The sequence below is a fragment of the Phascolarctos cinereus genome, unplaced genomic scaffold, assembly GCF_003287225.1.
Source record: "Phascolarctos cinereus isolate Bilbo 61053 unplaced genomic scaffold, phaCin_HiC Scaffold_2;HRSCAF=192, whole genome shotgun sequence".
Taxonomy (NCBI): Eukaryota; Metazoa; Chordata; class Mammalia; order Diprotodontia; family Phascolarctidae; genus Phascolarctos; species Phascolarctos cinereus.
The window spans coordinates 175,856,490-175,875,567 of record NW_027555625.1 but is presented as its reverse complement, the minus strand read 5'-3'; the positions used below and the strand labels follow the sequence as shown (position 1 = coordinate 175,875,567).

At 38.6% G+C, this 19,078-nt stretch overlaps 1 long non-coding RNA gene and 1 pseudogene across 4 annotated transcripts in view; one reads left to right on the top strand and one right to left on the bottom strand.

The window, feature by feature from the left end:
* The window catches only part of LOC144455833 (uncharacterized), a 39,463-nt gene extending 34,534 nt beyond the window's left edge, over positions 1-4,929 (top strand). For all 4 annotated transcript variants that reach the window (XR_013484639.1, XR_013484641.1, XR_013484638.1 and 1 more), the window contains one exon: positions 3,983-4,929. This is a non-coding gene — a long non-coding RNA (uncharacterized LOC144455833). The remainder of the gene's footprint in view (positions 1-3,982) is intronic.
* A 5,725-nt stretch (positions 4,930-10,654) lies between these two features.
* LOC144455685 (ubiquitin-like FUBI-ribosomal protein eS30 fusion protein pseudogene) lies at positions 10,655-13,152 on the bottom strand (annotated as a pseudogene).
* Between the last annotated feature and the right edge of the window lie 5,926 nt (positions 13,153-19,078).

Genomic DNA, 19,078 nt, shown 5'->3' with positions numbered 1-19,078 from the left:
GGGGATGGTTTCAGAAAAACCTGGGATGACATATGAATTGACACAAAGTAAATGAGCAGAACTAGAATAATCTATACAGTAACTACAGTATGCAAAAATAATCATCTGTGAAAGACTTAGTAATTCTGATCAACACAGTGACCCATCACAACTCTAAAAAACTCATGATGAAAAATGCTGTCCTTTTCCAGATAAAGAACTGATGCATTTAGAGTGCACATTGAAGCATTCTCTTTCTTTTTCTTTTTTCCCCCCCGGAACATGTTTAATGAGAAAATTTGTTTTGCATGACTTCAAATTTGTAATGAATTTGTACTTATTGCCATAGCAATGGATGGGGGAGAGAGTAGAGAGAGGAAGAGAATTGGGATTTTAAAATAAAATAGCAGAGCCAAGATGGTGGATTAGAGACAGCCACAAGCTGAACTCACTCAACATTCCCCTCCAAACAATTTTAAAATAACTCCTCAAATCAAATTTTGAAGCAGCAGAGACAACAAAAGGACAGAGTGAGACATTTTTCCAGCCTAAGATAACTTAGGAAGGTTGAGGAGGTCTGTAACACCAGGTTGGGAGTTGGCCCAGAGCATGTCAGCAGCACCACCCGTGGGACTTGGAGGCAGCTGCAACAGCTGCAGCAACAGCAGTAGCTTCCAAAGCTCTCAGCCCAGAAACCAGTAAGCATCAACACTCACAGGCTTGCAGGGGTAGCAATCATGATGTCAGACAAGGCAAAAGCAAGAATAGACCTAATTAAAAGGGATAACCAGGGAAACTACATTTTGCTAAAAATTACCCTAGACAATGAAGTAATATCAAAAATTTTTTTGTTTCATTTTTGAATATCAAAATTTTTAAAGGACAAATTTCTCTGATACAGGCCTCATTTCTCAAATATATAGGGAACTGGGTCAGATTTATAAAAATAAAAGCCATTCCCCAGTTGATAAATGGCCAAAGGACGTGAGCTGGTAGTTTTAAGAAGAAAAAGATCAAAGCTATCTATAGTCATATGCAAAAATGCTCTGGATCACTATTGATTACAGAAATGCAAGTCAAAACGGTTCTGGGATATCACCTCATAGCTATCAAATTGGCTAACATGACAAAAAAGGAAAATGTTGGGTGTTGGAGGGGATGTGGGATAACTGAGACACTAATGCACTGTTGGTGGAGTTGTGAACTAGTCTAATCATTCTGGAGAACAATTTGGAACTATATCCAAACAGCTATAAAACTGTGCACACCCTTTGAGATCTAGAAATGCCACCACTAGTTCTGTACCCCAAAGAGATCAAAGAAAAAGGAAAAGGACCTATACATACAAAAATATTTATAGCAGCTCTTTTTGTGGGGCAAAGAATTGGAAATTGAAGAGATGCTGATCAACTGGGAAATGGCTGAACAAGTTATGGCATATGATTGTGATGGAATACTATTGTTGTATAAGAAATAATGAGAGGGGTGGTTTCAGAAAAAAAAAACCACCTATGCATGCAAAGTGAAGTGAGAAGAACTAGGATATCATTGTATACAGTAACAGCAATGTTGTAATGATAATCAACTGTAAAAGACTTAGTGACTAATCAATATGATGGTCCAAGGCAATTCCAAAGGACTCATGTTGAAAAAAATGCTATCCACCTCCAGAGATAGAACTGAAGAACTCTGAATACAAATTGAAGTACAATTTTCTCACTTTATTTTTCTTGCTTTTTTCTGAAATGGTTAATATGGAATTATGTTTTGCATGATTTCACATACAAAAAAAGGAAAAGAAAATTGAAAGAAAAAAACAATATGTTATGGAGACGATAGGGCAACTTATAAAACAGTTCTCAGAGTAGGAAGAACTCTTTTGGAGCAATGGAAAGAATACTGGATTTGGAACCAGGAGGTCTGGAATCAAACTCCAGCTTTGCCACTAATTAACTGCATGATGTTGGGCAAGTCATTGGACCTCAGTTTCCTTATCTATAAAATTGTTATATTTGTGATCTTTAAGGTCTCTTCTAGCTCTAAAAATCTATGATCACACCTTCAGGAAGGCTTCAGAGGAGAAATTGGTCTTGGGATGCTTCCCAAAAGAAATCAACTCTGATGCTTCAATTGATCAATGTCAGTACTCCTTCCAACAGTACAGATAGTAACCGATCTATGCCTTCTCACCCTATGTGATGCTTGTCTACATCCTCTCATATATCTCCAGTGTCCACGCAATGTGCTTAAAGGGCTTCCTCTAAACCTCTAGGCATTGTGTGGGTGCCAATGGAGCTCATAGGCTGTCTATCTTATTCCTTGCTCTTGTCACATGACCAACTCATCTATTTTTCCAGGCATTCATTTCTAATGACATCTTTCACACTCATTCTTAAGTACATTTCCATGATTAGCCTATTCACACATGCCATGTATCATTTGCCTCTTTAGTGAACTGAAAATTCAGTTTTTGAAAGCTGTGGTATTCCATGACTTGCAGCCTTGCAGCATCATCAGAAAAATGTTTATGTTAAAGACGTTGGTTTTTTTTTTGGTTTGTTCGTTTGTTTCAGGAAGAAGCTTGCAATACACAATTTTCCAAATGTAATCCAGGCTCCCTCACTTCCTTCTATTTAATTCTGGGCCCAATCCAATATCCATCAGCAGTATCTTTCCAAAATATATTTTGGTTAGTTGGTTGTTGTCCTTTGTTGACATCACTATGTTGGAGTCAAGGTACAGTGGGTCCCACTAGGGCTGTTCAAACCAATACAAGGCTATACCACAGGTCCAGCATAAGTAGTCCATCTGATCATTTGGAGTGGAGATATCTAAATTTGCACCTCTCACATTTCTTTTGAGCTACTGCTCCTTCTTTGATATGGGCACACCATTCTGGGTAGTCTTGTGCTATTGTTTCCCATGTCTCATAATTGATTCTAAATTTCTTCAGACAGACATTGAGAGTGTCCTTGTATCATGGCTTCTGACTTCCACTTGTCTTGTGTGAGTTCTCTGCAAAACAGTCTTTTAAGCAAATGTGCATTTGGCATTCAAACAATATGGTCAGCCCACCAGAGTTGCGCTCTCTGCAGTAATGTTTGAATACTTGGCAGTTCAGCTTGAGAAATGACCTCAGTTTCGGGTACCTTATTTTGCGAGATGATCTTCATAATTTTCCTAAGAAAATTCAAATGGAAGCAATTCCGTTTCCCAGCTTGGCACTGGTTTGTTGTCCAGATTTCAGAGGCATAAAACAATGAGGTTAGCACAATGGCTCTATAGAACTTCAGTTTCCCTCAGAGCCTCCCAAACATTGAGCTAGCTCATCATCTTTGTGGACATTTCCTGGACAGTATACTGCCACGGTAAGTACACTTATTTACAGCATTCAAAATTTCTCCGTATGCTGTAACTGATGGTTCCACACATGAATGTGCTGGTTGGTAGGGAATCTCTGTTTTCTTGGCATTAATTGTTAGGTCAAAATTAGCACAAGCAGCAGTTGGATTTCATGTCCATAACTGTGTGCACATTCCATGTATTAACAGTGAGTGGAATCATGTTCACAAAAGTTTTTGGACATTTCTTTGTGTTTCAACCAAAAGGTAGGATCTCCAGACTGCTGCAGAAGCAGGCTAGGGTTAAGTTATGTGAAGCAGATAACTTTTAGGGCACCGTTTCTAGCCCCTTCCTCACCTGAGAAAGTGAGCAGTGCAGTACTTTAAAAAGGTTGCTCAGACACCCATGGGGCTGCTGAATCCTACTGCTGCTTCAGTTCAGTGAGAAGATGACCCTATGACCTGAGCTGTCTGTGTGCAGGGTTATGACTACAGCTCCCAGTGTATCCATACTCACTGCTTCATCACTTGCCTGTCACCACAGGACTTTGAGGTAAGTAAAAATGGTAAAATGGTATGGGTGATGTCTTTTGACTTGTGCATAAATTGGATTTAAGTCAGGTAAAGTTACACGAACTCATCAGCCTCGCTCTCTCTTCCAGATTCAATGGAGTCCAGTGGCAAGACAAAAGTCAAGATGACTGGTGGTGGCTCAGGATATGGTGGATGACCCTCTTCTTTGTCTAACTAAGCTCCAAGATCTCAACGGTTTATGCTTCCACTGCCTTCATGGCCCTTGGAACAAATTGTTTACATCCACCCATTCTGCCATTCTTCACGTGCTTGGTGGAGACATTGCCCTAACTCACCTATGAGTTTGAGCCCTGTGATTAACTTTAACCTGGGTTAGCCTATCTACTGAGATGGTTTACCAGGATGTGGACTCTGCACATGCTAGAGAGTTGGGTGGCAGGTGGACACCAAAGGTGGATGAGAAGCCCTGAAAAAGTCTCTGCAAGCCCTCAGTCTTGCCCGAACACCTCATATACCTTGATATATGTGCTGATGGACCTGTTCTATCCTTCTCTCTATTTCTCTTTTCCATCCTCTCTCTTCTTCCCTCCTTCCCTCTACCTCCCTCCCTCTACTTCCCTCCTTCCCACCCTGCCTCCTTCCACTTGCTATACAACTCTCTCTCTCTCTCTCTCTCTCTCTCTCTCTCTCTCTCACCCTCAGAAGCAATAGGGGTTAAGTGATTATTCGTTATTATTCATCTAACATAGCATAATCTGAACAATATGCATTTTCCCATCATTCTTCACTATTCAACCATTTGATTTTTTTCCTGTGTGGATAGTTAAGCCAAATACTTTTGAGTGATTAAAGAGCTTATTTATGAAACTCTGCAGTGTTCTGGGACTTGATGAAGTCAGCATTGTGTCAGCTACAAATAGCAGTAACTGGCGCCCCTTACCTTCTTTAGGAAATTGTTCTTCAATTTGAACTCTGCTCTGAACAGCCTCTATGACAATGGTAAACACCTTTAGAAAATGGTTTCCCCTTTTTTGCCTTGTGTGGTATGTTAATAATAAAAGGACTGTGAAAGTTATATCTGTTGTTGTGTCTTTTCAAGGAAACATGATTTCAAAATAGAGTGCTGCCTATTTTTTATAGAGATATTTTATTTGCCAAAAGGAACAGAAAAATACATTTACATAAGAAAAGCAGCTTGAGACAGTTCTGAGGACCTAAGGGAAAAAAAAAGTTTGAAAGTGGTTCAGAGGCATAAATACTGACTATAGATGGGAATAGCAAGAAGGAACCATCATTAGTCCTTTTACAAATCATTGAAGAACAGTTTGGGAGCTATGGGAAAACTGTGTATTGTTGTGTTTTAGCTGATAAAACTGTGGACTTTGGATTTTTTTTGACCTGAGTTAGAAATTATTTCTAAAAAAAAAAACCTGGGAAGACTTAAATGAACTGAAGCAAAGTAAAATAAGCAGAAGCAGGAAAATATTGTATACAGTAACAGTAATATTGCATGATGATCAACTGTAAAGAACTCAGTTATTCTCACCAATAGCATAATTCAAGACAGTTCTGAAGGGCTTGTGATGAAAAATGCTTTTCACCTTCAGAGAAAGAACTGATGGAATCTGAATATAGATTGAAGCTTCTTTTTAGACTTTATTATTCTTGTTTCTTTTTCTTTCTTTCTTTCTGGTCTGTGTTTGGTTGTTGGTTTTTGGGGGGTTTTTGCAACATAGCTAATACAGACATTTTACATGACTGTATATGTATAATTTATATCAAAATGTTTGCCCTCTCAAGGAGTGGGGAGGGAGGGAAGGAGAGAATTTGGAACTCAAAATTTTTAAAAATGAACATTAAAAATTCTTATTTACATGTAATTTAGAAAAAAATTTAAATAAATAAATAAACAACACATGTAAAGATGTTTAAATGTGCAAAAATAATAGGTATCAATAAAAAAATTTAAAGGGAAAAAATTATTAATAAAGATACCCTGATTTGAGGCACTGGAAGCTAAATGTAGACAGGAAATTAGAATATCAGAAGCATGAGAAGACAGAGGGAGCTTACTTATAGAACAGAAAAGAGAACTGAATAGGAGCTGAGCACAGCTGAAAAGCAGACTCTACTGCAACTAGGTGGCACAGTGGAGAGAACACTCAGCCTGCAGTCAGAAGGACTGAAATTCAAATGCAGTCTCAGACATTAACTATCCATGTCACCTTGAGCAAGCCACTTATCTGGTACTTGCCTCAGTTTCTTCATCTGTAAAATGAGAATAATAGTTAATCAATAAATATTTAGTAAGTATCTACTGTGTCAGGCATTGCAAAGGATAGTCACTGCCCTCATGTTCATTACAGCTCATTACATGGTATAATAATAATTAATAAAAATAGTACCTACCTCCCAGGGCTGTTGCAAGGATCAAATGAGATAATAGTTGTAAAGTGTTTAACTCAGTGCCTAGTACATAGTAAGCATTTGTTGTTAGAGAGAACAAATCACAAAATCTGAAATAGTTTCAGAAAGAAATTTATTAGTTCTTTTGATAGAGAGAGGGCAAAAGAAGGAGTAACACCCTCTACAAGTCTTTGTGAGGTCACATTATGTAAAGTTCAGACAAGGGCATAAGGACATTTGTCTGATTGGCCTCTTATAAATATAGATACAGATAAGGGCAGCTGGAAATGTATATCAGCAGGTAAGTCCATTTACTTTGGGAAACCCATAACACAAGCTTTGGGTAGATTCAAAACAAGATCTGTGGAGACCCAAAACAAGCACTGGGTAGGATCTGAGCTTTCCTTACAACCATCCTGGAGTGTCTCTGAGGTCAACCTGACCTCTACAGTAAGCTTTTTTGGGTTAGACAATTTTTTTAGCCACATAAAATTAGGTTTAAACAATATTAATAAATGATAAATAATAATTCACACACTACATAAATATTAGCTATTATTATTTGGGGAGCTATTTGATAGGAAAACAGTATCATAGCTGCTGGAGGCTGATGGGAGAAAGCAGAATCCTCTGGTTCTTATGTGAAGTGCTGACTGGACTCTTTAGCTCTTTAGCAACATCTACAACCTGAGAAACGGGAAATCCTCAAAAGCTTCATTTTGTTACCTTCTACTGACTTCTCTGCCTTGAGAGGGAGAAACTTCTCAAAACCAGAGAACAGAATGAAGGAGCTTTGCAGTTGTTCAGCTTAAAGAAACTATATGACACTGAAATAGCTTCACACTACTTCAGTGCTGGCCAAGGAAATACTTGGAAAGCTTCAGACCTTGGATTTAGAGTTATTGTTTCATTGAAAGAGTAACATTGAAGCTTTACTAAAGGAGAATTTAACATTGCTTCAGTTGTCTGAGAGTGGCAGAATGGCAACTTTGTCTAGCAAGAGAGGAGAGAGGCTCAGAAAAGAAGACTCATGGTACATAATATGACCTAAAAGAGACCATCAACATCCAAGCATGCTGCCAGAGTTGTGACTTGCCCCAAGTATATGTATTTTCCTCCTAGATTTTTTTAAGCGTGTTCCACTCTCTCTCCCTCTCAGACCCTGTGTGTATTGGTGGTGTCGAGCTTTAGGGGCACTAGAGTGCTGGGACTCCGAAATAGCGACACTTGGGTCTTGCCCGAATGAATTCGACCTACCCAAGCCTTCTTTCAGACAAAGACAAGCTTTATTGAAGATCTACCATATTGGCCAGACCCTTAAAGAATCAGAACATTTGTAAAGCTCATATTGACAATCGGGCTAGATTGAATCTGAGCCTTAGGCCACACTGAATCCCAGCCTTGGCCAGATTTTAAGAATCTCAGCCCCTTAATGGATGGATCTTATATACAGAAAGAATGTGGGAGGGATCTAGGAGGGATCTAAGAGTGGCCAAGTAGTCTGAGGTGACTGTGAGGAGGGGTCTAGGGAGGATCTAGATTGGAGTGGCCAGTAAGCTGGGGTGACTGTGAGATAACAGAACACCAGGGACCTGGACCATGTGGCCAAGGGAGACTGGGGTCTAGATCAGATCAAAGAGTGGAGGTCTAGGTGCAGACAATGAAAGGGCAGTTATTTAACTGGGAAGGGCTGATTGCTCCAGGAGAACTCCAGGGACGTGGCTTTTCCTTTTAGAGGTTCAGATCCCACCCCCATAAGTGGAAGAGTGTGACCCAGGTTTGAGTAGACATATTTTGATTAGTCCTGCTTTTGATTTATTTTGAGTGAACGTTATGTGAGAATTATTATTTCTTTTGCCCTTTCATTTAGTAAATGTTTCATGTGTGAGAGCTAGAGGTATCATTGTGATTACTTTGTGTAAATAAGAAACATACCAATGAGGCTCAGGAGGCACAGTCAGGCTGGTTGGTTACACCATAGGACTCTGATAGTGAGCTGTAGCAGTGAGGTTATAGCTGTGGTTAGAGACTGTGTAAGGGAAACTGAGGAAGACAGATCCTCCCCAGTCCCCTGTGTAACCACCTCATGACCGGACATAAAGATAAATTGGAGTTGCATGGCTGGGACCAAGGAGACTAGAACATTAAGTAACAAACAAACTATGTTACCTGGGAAATCAATTTATCTCAAAGAACATTTTTCTTGAGAAAAGTGTGTAAGTGTCCAAGGAATTGATCACTCCTTGGAGATTTACACAACAAACAGGTATTTGGGGCTGTGATCAAGCCCCAGTCTTTGTTAGAATGTGTGCGTGTCCTGGACATGAGCTCACCAAGAATACATACATAAAACAAAATATCAAGATTGTTTTTTTCAGGCTTACATAGACATAAAAGGGGTCATTTGGGAGGGGATTTTTGGAGAACTTTGATGTCAGAGATAGGGACACCAAATCTCTGTTGCGTTCAGAAGCGGATCGCGTGCATGGCTTCTGTTGAGTCAGAGCAGGATGCCGCTCCATTGCCTCCCTGACCAGACCTCTTGGCTGTTCTTCAGTCTCCCCAGTCTATTAGGTGTTTGAGCTCGCCTGGTCAGTGAGTGTGTATCCTTTCTCTTCTTATTCCCCCTTTTCTTTATTTTGATTATTACTTATTATATTGGATGTTATTCTTACCTTTATTTGTGTGTTTTGCTTTAATCGTTATTAATCATTGTAAAAATAAATGTGATTATTTGTTAAGTTTACACTGAGTACACGCAATTACACCTTGAGATCCGAACCTAAATTGAAACTGCGCAGTACATAATCCTTTCGATTACACCCTATCTTAGAAATACACCCCACACACACACACACACACACACACACTTGCCATTGTGAGGGTAAACTGGACCAAGTGAGCCATCCTAGTCAGGGAAAAGAAAGGACACGGGTGTCATAATGGGGCACCAAGCCTGTATATATCTATATGTGTATGCATATGTGTGTATATATGTGCGTGTGTATGTATATATATATGTGTACACACATACACATTTACATTTACATATATACATATGAGATAACTTGCTAGAACAGAATCTTTAGAATGGAAATTCACTCTACTAATTAGTCATTTTTTGTGTTGAACAGATAATAAATATAGTAGCATCTTATGCTGCTTCATCAGCCAATTGTATAACTAGAAAGATGAGGTCTACTGTGGAATATTATTTTCAAAAAACTTCCTGTTCCCTTTTTATAGTTTCATCAAGGACAATGTAGAGATTATTCTCACAAAGACTTTATAAAAATGGAAAAGTAGGAATATGGATCAATAGCCATAGATATGTTTGTCCTTTTTCAGTAGTGATAATTTCCATGATTTTTTCCTAATCATTGAGTATCCTGTATCCAGTGTTATCATCCACATTTCAGAGATGAATGAATGAATGAAAAAGCATTTACTAAGAGCTTACTATGTGCTATGCACTGAGCTAAGCATCAAGGGTACAAATACAAAACTGAGACAGCTCCTGCCCTCAAGAAGCTTATATATAATTAGAAAAAATAACACATAGAGGGAGTGGTTACCAGGGAAGGATGTTTTGATGGTTTAGTGAATAGAGTGCTGACTTGGAGTCGGGATATCCTGGGTCCAGGAGACCCCACCTCGGATACTTATTAGTTCTGTGACCCTGTGTAAGTCACCTAAACTTTATGGGCTTCAGTTCCTCATGTATAAAATAAGTGGGTTGAACTATGTGATCTCTGAGGTACTTTATTGCTCTAAATTCACAATTCTACAATTTCAGAAGTAACAGGGATTGTGGGTGGATCCATAGTGAGGTGATTGATAGGCCCTTTGTAGTAGCAATGGCAGCATTGATTTGTGTATGGATTCAGAGCTGGAAGCCTAGAAGAAAAGAAGAGGACACTCTAATGGCAGCAGGATGAATGGAAAGAAGATGGTTGAAAAGTCTTATGATGGAAAATGCTATCCACATCCAGAGAAAGAAATATGGAGTTTGAATGCAGATCCAAGCACACTATTTGCTCTTCTTTTTCTTCCGTTTTGTTTTGTTTTCTCTTTCTTGTAGTTCCTCCTATTAGTTCTAATTCTTCTTTACAACATGACTAATATGAAAACATGTTCAATGGGAATGTATATGTAGAGCCTATATCAGATTACATGCCATCTTGATGAGGGAAATGGGGAGAGAGGGGGAGAAAAATTTAAAACTCAAAAGCTTTTGGAAGTGATTATTGAAAACTAAAAAGAAATTAATTAATTTGAAAGAAAAGAAAGGAAGGAAGGAAGGAAGGAAGGAAGGAAGGAAGGAAGGAAGGAAGGAAGGAAGGAAGGAAGGAAGGAAGAAAGAAGGAAAGAAAGAAAGAAAGAAAGAAAGAAAGAAAGAAAGAAAGAAAGAAAGAAAGAAAGAAAGAAAGAAAGAAAGAAAGAAAGAAAGAAAGAAAGAAGGTGGTTGGAGTAGAATGCGGAGCATGGCTAGGGCCAGCTAGATATGTGGACCAGGAGATACTCACCAATTTTGAAAATAAATATCTTGAGAAACTGTTTCTCAATAGACTCGAAATTATGACACTTCCAGCATAGACCTGATTCTAAGCATAACTGGTCTGGCATAGCCACATTCTGTCTTCGTTTTATGTAGTCTTAATTCTACTTTTTCACGTAAAACATTGGTAATTGTGATGCTGGGGTAGGGGGGTGATAGGGAAAGAGGGAAGGGAATAAGCATTTATATAGCATCTACTATGTGCCAGGTATCATGCTAAACACTTTATAAACATGATCTTATTTGATCCTCACAACTCTGTGAGGTAGATTCTGTTATTATCCCCATTTCAGAGTTGAGGAAACTGAGGCAAAGAGAGTTTATATAACTTTCTATGGGTCATTCAGCTAGTAAATGTCTAAGGCTGGATTTGAATATGTCTTCCTGACTCCAAGCCCAGCAGTCTATTCACTGCAACACCTAGCTTCCTCTGTTAGAATCCAAACTTAGTGGATCCATTGTCACTGATGGTAAAAAGAAGATTCTTTCCATTATTAACCTCTTTGTTGTTCTCTTTTCAGTTTCATCCTCAAATTCTCTAAAAATAATCTGCCTTAATTTCATTTCTCACCAAGCCCTCCATATACTTTCTTTTCCCCTCACTGCTTCTCACTATTTTATGAGATACTTCTTGCAATCTTCTAGCATCCTCCTCCATAAGATTTTTTTTTCGAGTCGTAGCAGCTTTATTGGGGATAGACAGAAAGTGCCAGGGGATTAGGAGTTGGCATTGGGCCCTTCTTGCCAAACGTGGGCACTACATTGACAAAGTGTCAGTTGTACTGCATCCTCCTCTTAGCATGCCCAGTCTTCTGCTGCTGCTGCTGCTTGGCCGTCTGACTCCTCACTTTTCCAGCTCAGGCCAAAGAGCCATGGACTTTATCTCCTAGCATCTAAGCAACCACTTCCAGAGTGGACAGAGGCTCCACCCCACACTGCCCCAAGAGGGCTTCATCCTCCAGCGGGAGCCACCTAGAAGCAGGACTCAGTCCTCGGGAGCAATGCCCTCCAGGGATGCCACATGGGCCTTGTTCTGGGCAATAGACTTTTGCCCGTCCACCTCGAGGGTATGCAGAACCTGCATGCAGACAGATAGCTGTATGGGGGCAACTCAGACTTTGCAAATGAGTTTATATTCTAAATTGATTTTGCCCTTCACTGCTATGTCACTCCTTTTAATGAGGAGCTCAAATATTTGCTGGTAGTTTTCAGGTTCTTTAGGCTTTCTAATTGCCTTAAAAATTTATATTAGATAAACTTTTTTGAGAGATGGTGATAGCCATTGATATTTGGTATTTGTTCTTTTATTCATTAGCACTTTTATTCGTCATCGATAGCTTCTTTAAATAGGTCAAGTTGGCACGACTTTAATTGCACACCATAGTTATCATTGTTATTCTTATGATCTAATGTTGATTTTAACCTTTACACTAACATGTGGATGGTCTGATTGTACTTAGACAGATAATTTAGAAATGACTACCATATCAGTAATCAGTCATTTCCTGTCTATCAGTCTCATTTTTTGTGTGTGAGGTTATTTAACGTTCATAATGTCTGATGCCTCCCAAGTCTTCTCTTGAAGAAAATATTCATGCTATGTAGATTAGAAAGATAAAAGGAAAGGTTCTGGAGTGGTAAGGAGAGCAGGTGGACAAATTTAGGGAACATCATAGAACTGTCTTTATGGATCACAGAGTATGACTGTGAAAGGAATGAGAGATAAGATAGATGGATAAAACTGTGAACAGTGTTGACTCTCAGGCTGGTGCATTTGTCTTCTACCTAGATGACAAGTATATAAAATCTCCTGTTTGATGACAGCAGCTATCCTTCCATTCCATTTCATCTAGCTATAAGCAAGTACCCACTGGTTTACAAAACAAAGTGGGTGGCTAGCAACTGGGAAATGTCTTAAAAATATATTATGCTATAAGAACCAATAAAGGTGAAGAATTCAGGACTCTGAAAAATTTGTATAAACTGATATAAAGTGAAATAAGCAAAACAAAGATGACAGTATACACAATCTGATTTATTTAACTTCAATGACTAGTCTTGGTCTCAGATAAAAGATGATGAAATTAACTCTGTCCTCTGCAGCAAGGAAATCTTTTTATACTTAAATAATTAAAATCATTATGGAGGGAGGGAAAAGGGAGGGCTCCCAAGCCTTTTCATTCCTCCTCAAATCTCCCATAGTTCCTATCCCCCCATCCTCTTGGCTGAGAACCGTGTCTCATATTTCTCTGAAAAGACTGAGTCCATTCATGGAGAGTTCTCCCTTCTTCCATCATCATCTCACATTACCCAGATGCCCTCTGCCTCTATCATCTTTGTCTCATACAAAGAAGAGGCTCTTCTCTTGCCAAGGCAAAACCCTCTACAAGAACAAATGATCCCATCCCATCCTATCTTCTTGAGTAGATTGCTCCATTATCCTTACTCTCTCACTTATCTTCAATTTTTCCCTGTCTACTGGCTGCTTCCCTATCCCCTACAAACATACTTGTGTCTCCTTCAATCTCAAAAATCTCCACTACCTATGATCCCATCTCTCTCCTCCTCATTGTAGCTAAACTCCTTAGAAAGGTTTTCTATATAATCAATGCCTTTCTTTCCTCTCATTCTTTTCTTAATTCTCTATAGTCTGGCATCTGATCTCATCATTCAATTGAAACTGTTCTCTCCAAAGTTACCAGTGATCTCTTAATTGCCAAATTGAATGGTCTTTTCTTAATCCTCATCCTTCTTGATCTTTCTGCAGCCTTTGACATGGTTAAAAACTTCCCTGTCCTTGTTACTCTCTTCTCTCTAGATTTTTGTAACACTACTATTTCCTGGTTCTCCTCCTACCTCTCTGAGCACTCCTTCTCCATTTCCTTTGTTGAATTTTCACATCCAAATCAGTCCTACTTATTACAGATATCCCAGAGGGACCTTCTTCTCTTCTCCCTCCATACTATTTCATTTGGTGATCTCATCAGCATCCACGGATTCAATTATTAACTTTATACTGATTATTCTCGGATCTAGCTTATCTAGTTCTAAACTCTCACCTACCCTCCAAACTAGCATCTCCAACTACTATTAAACATCTTGAATTGGATGTCCCATAGATATCTTAAATTCAACATGTCCAAAACTGAACTCATTATCTTTTCCCAAAAACCTTCTCTTCTTCAGAACTTTCCTATTACTGTTGAGGATACCATCCATCATCTTCCCAGTCATCTAGACACAAAACCTAGATGTTACCCTTAATTCCTTATTCTTTCTCACTACCCATAGTCAATCTGTTGCCAAGTCCTATCCATTTTATCTTTGCAACTTCTCTCATATATGTTCCCTTTCCTCCTCTGACATTGTCACTACCCTGGTACAGGCTCTCATCATCTTATGCCCAGACTATTGCAGTAGTCCAGTACTTGATCTTCCTGAATCAAATTTCTTCTAACTCAAGTCCATCTTCCCTTCAAATCTCAAATAAATCTATCTAAAACACAGGTCTGGCTACATTACCCTCCTATACAATAAATTCAAATGGCTTCTTATTGCTTCTAGGATAAAATATATGTGTTTGGCAATCAAAGCTTTCCATAATCTAGTCTTCTATATTTCTGGTGTTGTTACACTTTACCCCTCTGGGACACTGGCCTCTTTGCTGTTCCTTCTACAAAACATTTTATCTTATTGTGTGCAATTTTCCTGGCTACCCTCCATGACTGATATTCTATCTCTTCTTATTTCTATCTCATGGCTTCCTTGGGTTATTTCAAGTTCCATCTAAAATCCTACCTTCTACAGAAGCTTCTCCCAATAGCCTTTAATGCTAAAGCCTTCTCTCATTTGTGTATCTCCAATTTGTCTTGAATACATCTTATTTGTATATAATTACTTTCATGTTATCTTCCCCATTAAATTGTCAGCTCCTTGAGAGCAGGGACTATCTTTTGTCTTTCTTTGTATTCCTTAGGCTTAGCATGGTGCCTGGGAGATACAAAGATGGATAAATCATTCCATCAAGGAACTTACAACCTAGATAGGAATATGGGACAGAGGAAGCACATACACACACACACACACACACACACACACACACACACACACACACACACGCACAGAGGTGTGTGTGTGCGTGTATGTCCCTAAAAAGTTATTAAAACTCAAAACTGCATTAACCCATTTAGGATACCCTGTACACAAACACATATGTGTATGTATATGTAGGTAGATAGAGATATAAGTATGTATTTATATCTCTATCTATCTATCTATCTATCTATGATAATCATAGAAATATATGAAAAGACCAGTAGTATTACTTGTGGGTAGGCATAGGGGTCAAGGCAAATTTCATTGAAGAGGTGACATTAGCTTGGCCTTGAAAGAGAGGCAAATATGGTATTGTGGAAAAAATATATACGTTCAAGTCAAAGGATCTGGGTTCAAATCCTGGATCTTCTACATACTACCTGTATTCTTGGATCACTTCCCATTTCTGGAACTCAGTTACTTACTTCACTTGATGAAGGCATTGGACTAGATGATTTCCAAAGTTCCTTGCTGTTGGAGGCAGCAGAGTCGATAGAATGTTGGACCTGGAGTTTGACTTGAGGTCAAATCCAGGCTTAGATACTTCCTAGTTGTGTGACTGAGGGCAAGTTATTTAAGCTTGTCTGTCTCAGTGTCTCCATCTGTAAAATGAGGATAATATTAGCACCTACTTCACAGAAATGTTGTAAGATTAAAATGAGATAATATTTATAAAGCACTTAGCAAACCTTAAGGACCATACAGATACTGTTATTGTTGTTATTGTTATTCTGGTATTAAATCCTTTGATCCTGGGATAGCTAGAACTTAAACTGTTATAGAAATATAGAAGGAACATGAGAAGGAGTGTGGTGTAGAGGATAGGGGGCTGGCTTTGCAGTTGGGATAACCTGGGTTCAAATACTGCTTCTCATGCATATTGGCTTCCCTGAGGAATTGCCGACCTTTCAATGTTCAGTGAAACTCTCCAAGACAAAAATATGTAGACAATTGCCTATCTGCATGGTCAGAGGGAATTTCCTTACAGAGAGCTCTTTACACCAATGATATAATTTGTTGTTGTTATTCAGTCATTTCAATTGTGTCCAACTCTTCATGGCCCTGTGGATCTCTGTTCATGGGGTTTTCTTGGAAAAGATACTGGAGGGGTTTGCCATTTCCTTCTCCAGTGTTAAACAGAGGTTAAGTGACTTGTCCAGGGTCACACAGCTAGGCAGTGTCTGAGGCTGAATATGAACTCAGGTCTTTGTGACTCTAACCTCAGCACTCTGTTCCCTGTACTACCCATTTGCTCAATGAAATATAGGGATAAACCCCCCCAAAAAATCATGAAGAGCTAACGCTATACAGCATGTAGTAGCTCATGTTAAAATAGTTACAAAGTACTTGACGTGAATAAATTTGCTTCAGAGCAGCCCTATTAGGCAAGTAGTACAAGGCTTAGCATCTTTATTCAGCTGACTGTGTGACTCTGGACAGGATACTGGAATTCTCTGGGTCTTAGGGAGGTCTCCAAGACTCTTAAGTTGTGGAGAAGATGCCAACCTGTGGGTAGAGGGAGTTTTCCTTGTTCCCTACACTATGGAAATTGCAGCTCCCAGGCTTGTCTGTAACAGCTGAGAAAACTGTGGCCCAGGGAAATGAAAGGACTCACCCAAGGCCATACAGGTCCAATATTCTATGTACTATACCATGAAACTAGAGGAGCTGCCCCAGAGAAAAATAGTAGATAATGAGACACATAGGACGAGAGAAAGATGACCCTCTGAACCCTAACATTCAGTGGGACATGCTAACATGGATACCCTAGTGCTGTGCAGGAAGAGGAGAAATGAGGACTGATTCTTCCTATGATATAAGAATCAAGTAGCATAAGTAGGAACTGTTTCCATAGCATCTGAGACCATCCCCCTTTCCCTCCCCCACCCCCATATATGAAGAAGACCTAGAACTGAATACAGTACTCTAGATATGGTCTAGCTAGGGAAGAGTAGAAACAGACTACCATCTCCTCATTGGAAGTTCTGGTTCTCTTAATGCAGCCCAAGAAAGAATGAGGTTTTTTTGGCTGCCAGATTGCACTGTGGTCTCATATTGAACTTGAAGGCCACTAAACCCCCCAAATCTTTTTCAGACAAGCTGCTTTATAACTATTGCTCCCCATCTTGTACTTCTGGGGTTGAATATTTTTAACCAAATGCAAGACTTTACATCTGTCCCTATAAAATAAAATCTCATTAGATTCCACCTAATGTTCTAATGTGACAAGATTTTTTTTTGAAACTTGACTTTATCATCCAGCATGTCTCCCATTTTTGTATCTTTTGCAGATTTATAAGCATATTATCTTCAGCATCATCCAAGTAACTGATAAAAATGTTAAATTGCCTCTAGAATAAAATATGTTCTTCCTCTGGTGGCAAAAATACTGGAGTCTAAAGGGATGCGCATCCACTGAGGAATGCCTGCATAAGCTATGGTATATTAATATGATAACATACTATTGTGCTATAAGAAATAAAGAAATAGATTATTTCAAAGAGATATGGAAAAATGTATATGAATTGGTGCAGAGTGAAGTAAGCAGAACTTGGTGTGACATTTTAAAAGTTTGGCAGACATAATTTCTAGGTAGTCATTTTATTAATAATGCTAGCATTTTAATAAAAGGTCAGTGGCACTCTCAGAGGCCAAAGACCCCTCATGGTGGTGGGTTCACAGTTTATATGCTCTTGGAAGAGTGGTTCTTCCTGAGGGTGACAATAAACTCTGATTGGTTAACAATTAATGAGAAAATGAATATTATAATAAAATGTGGGCTCATTCTAATGAAGGTATTAAGGTACCTGATTTCGATCACCCAAGTCTTGGTCAAGAGACTTAACAAGTTCCATATCATTTGTCTGACAAAAGGGAGGATACACATTTTCCAGACATGTCTGAGAAAACAAATGAGCAGGAATCCTTCCATTAGCCTAAGCTTATGATTTCTTTTACTGTCTGATCACATCTTAGCCTGCATAAGTTTTTTGCAAGATCTCCCACACTGGTTGATTTCTAGATGAGGAGGTAGAAAAGGACCAAAACCTTGGTTCTGATTCTACAATTAGTTATTGATATGAGAGAAATAATCATTTCTCTCATTGGGAACAATTTATACCAAAAAATCAATATAATTACAAAACCCAACAATTTTCAAGGCTTATATAAACTTATGAGGAATGTAATGAACAGAACTAGAACAATTTATATAATAACAACAAAATTGTCCAGACAAACATCTTTGAAAGATCAATGAACTATGATCAATACAGTGGCATCCAAGATTCAACAGTAGAAACCTACTATCTACCTTCTGACAGAGTTGATAGATTGAGGACACATGAGACATCTACTTCCATATACAGTCAATGAGGGAATTTATCAATATGCATATTTGTTATGAGGCATTTTTTTTCAATAGTGTGGGAGACAGAAGGAAGAAAAATACATTTATTTTGATTTTTTTTAAATAAAGAGATAGAATGCTGTATGCACTTTCAGATGACACCGTCATATTATTAGCTTTACTTTGAAGAAATTTCTAACAGAATAAGGGTAATCTGTAAATGTCTGTAATATAATGTGGAAACAAAACACATCAATAAAACCTAAATTAAAAAAAAATAAAGCTCTTCACAATCTGGCTCCAGCCTTTCTTTCAAGACTTCTACCATTATTCTCCTTGTGTACTAGTCATACTGGCCTATTTGCTAATCCCCTTCCACAACATTCCATCTCTCACCTACCAACCCCTCCACCCACCCCCCATGTCTTCTACCTTCTCACTTCTATCTTTTGGAATCCTTATCTTTTTTTAAAGCTCAGTTGAGGTTCCACTTCCTACATGACAATTTTTCTAATTTCTCCAGTGGTTAAATGTTCTCCATTCACCCTGAAAAATACTTTGGATTTACTTATGCATTTACACATAAACATTTGTATCACCCTTGCATAATGTAAGATCCTTAAAGGTAGGAACTATTTTTTTTAAGTTTCAAATGTTTTCTGAATTTGATTTAATTACTATTTTTCATTCATTTGTAAGCATTTCTTAAGCACCACTGCACATAAGGCACTGGGCTAGGCCCTGGGGATACATACTAAAATGAAAATCTCTGTCTTTAAGGAGCTTACATTCTACTTTGGTGAATATAATACGAAC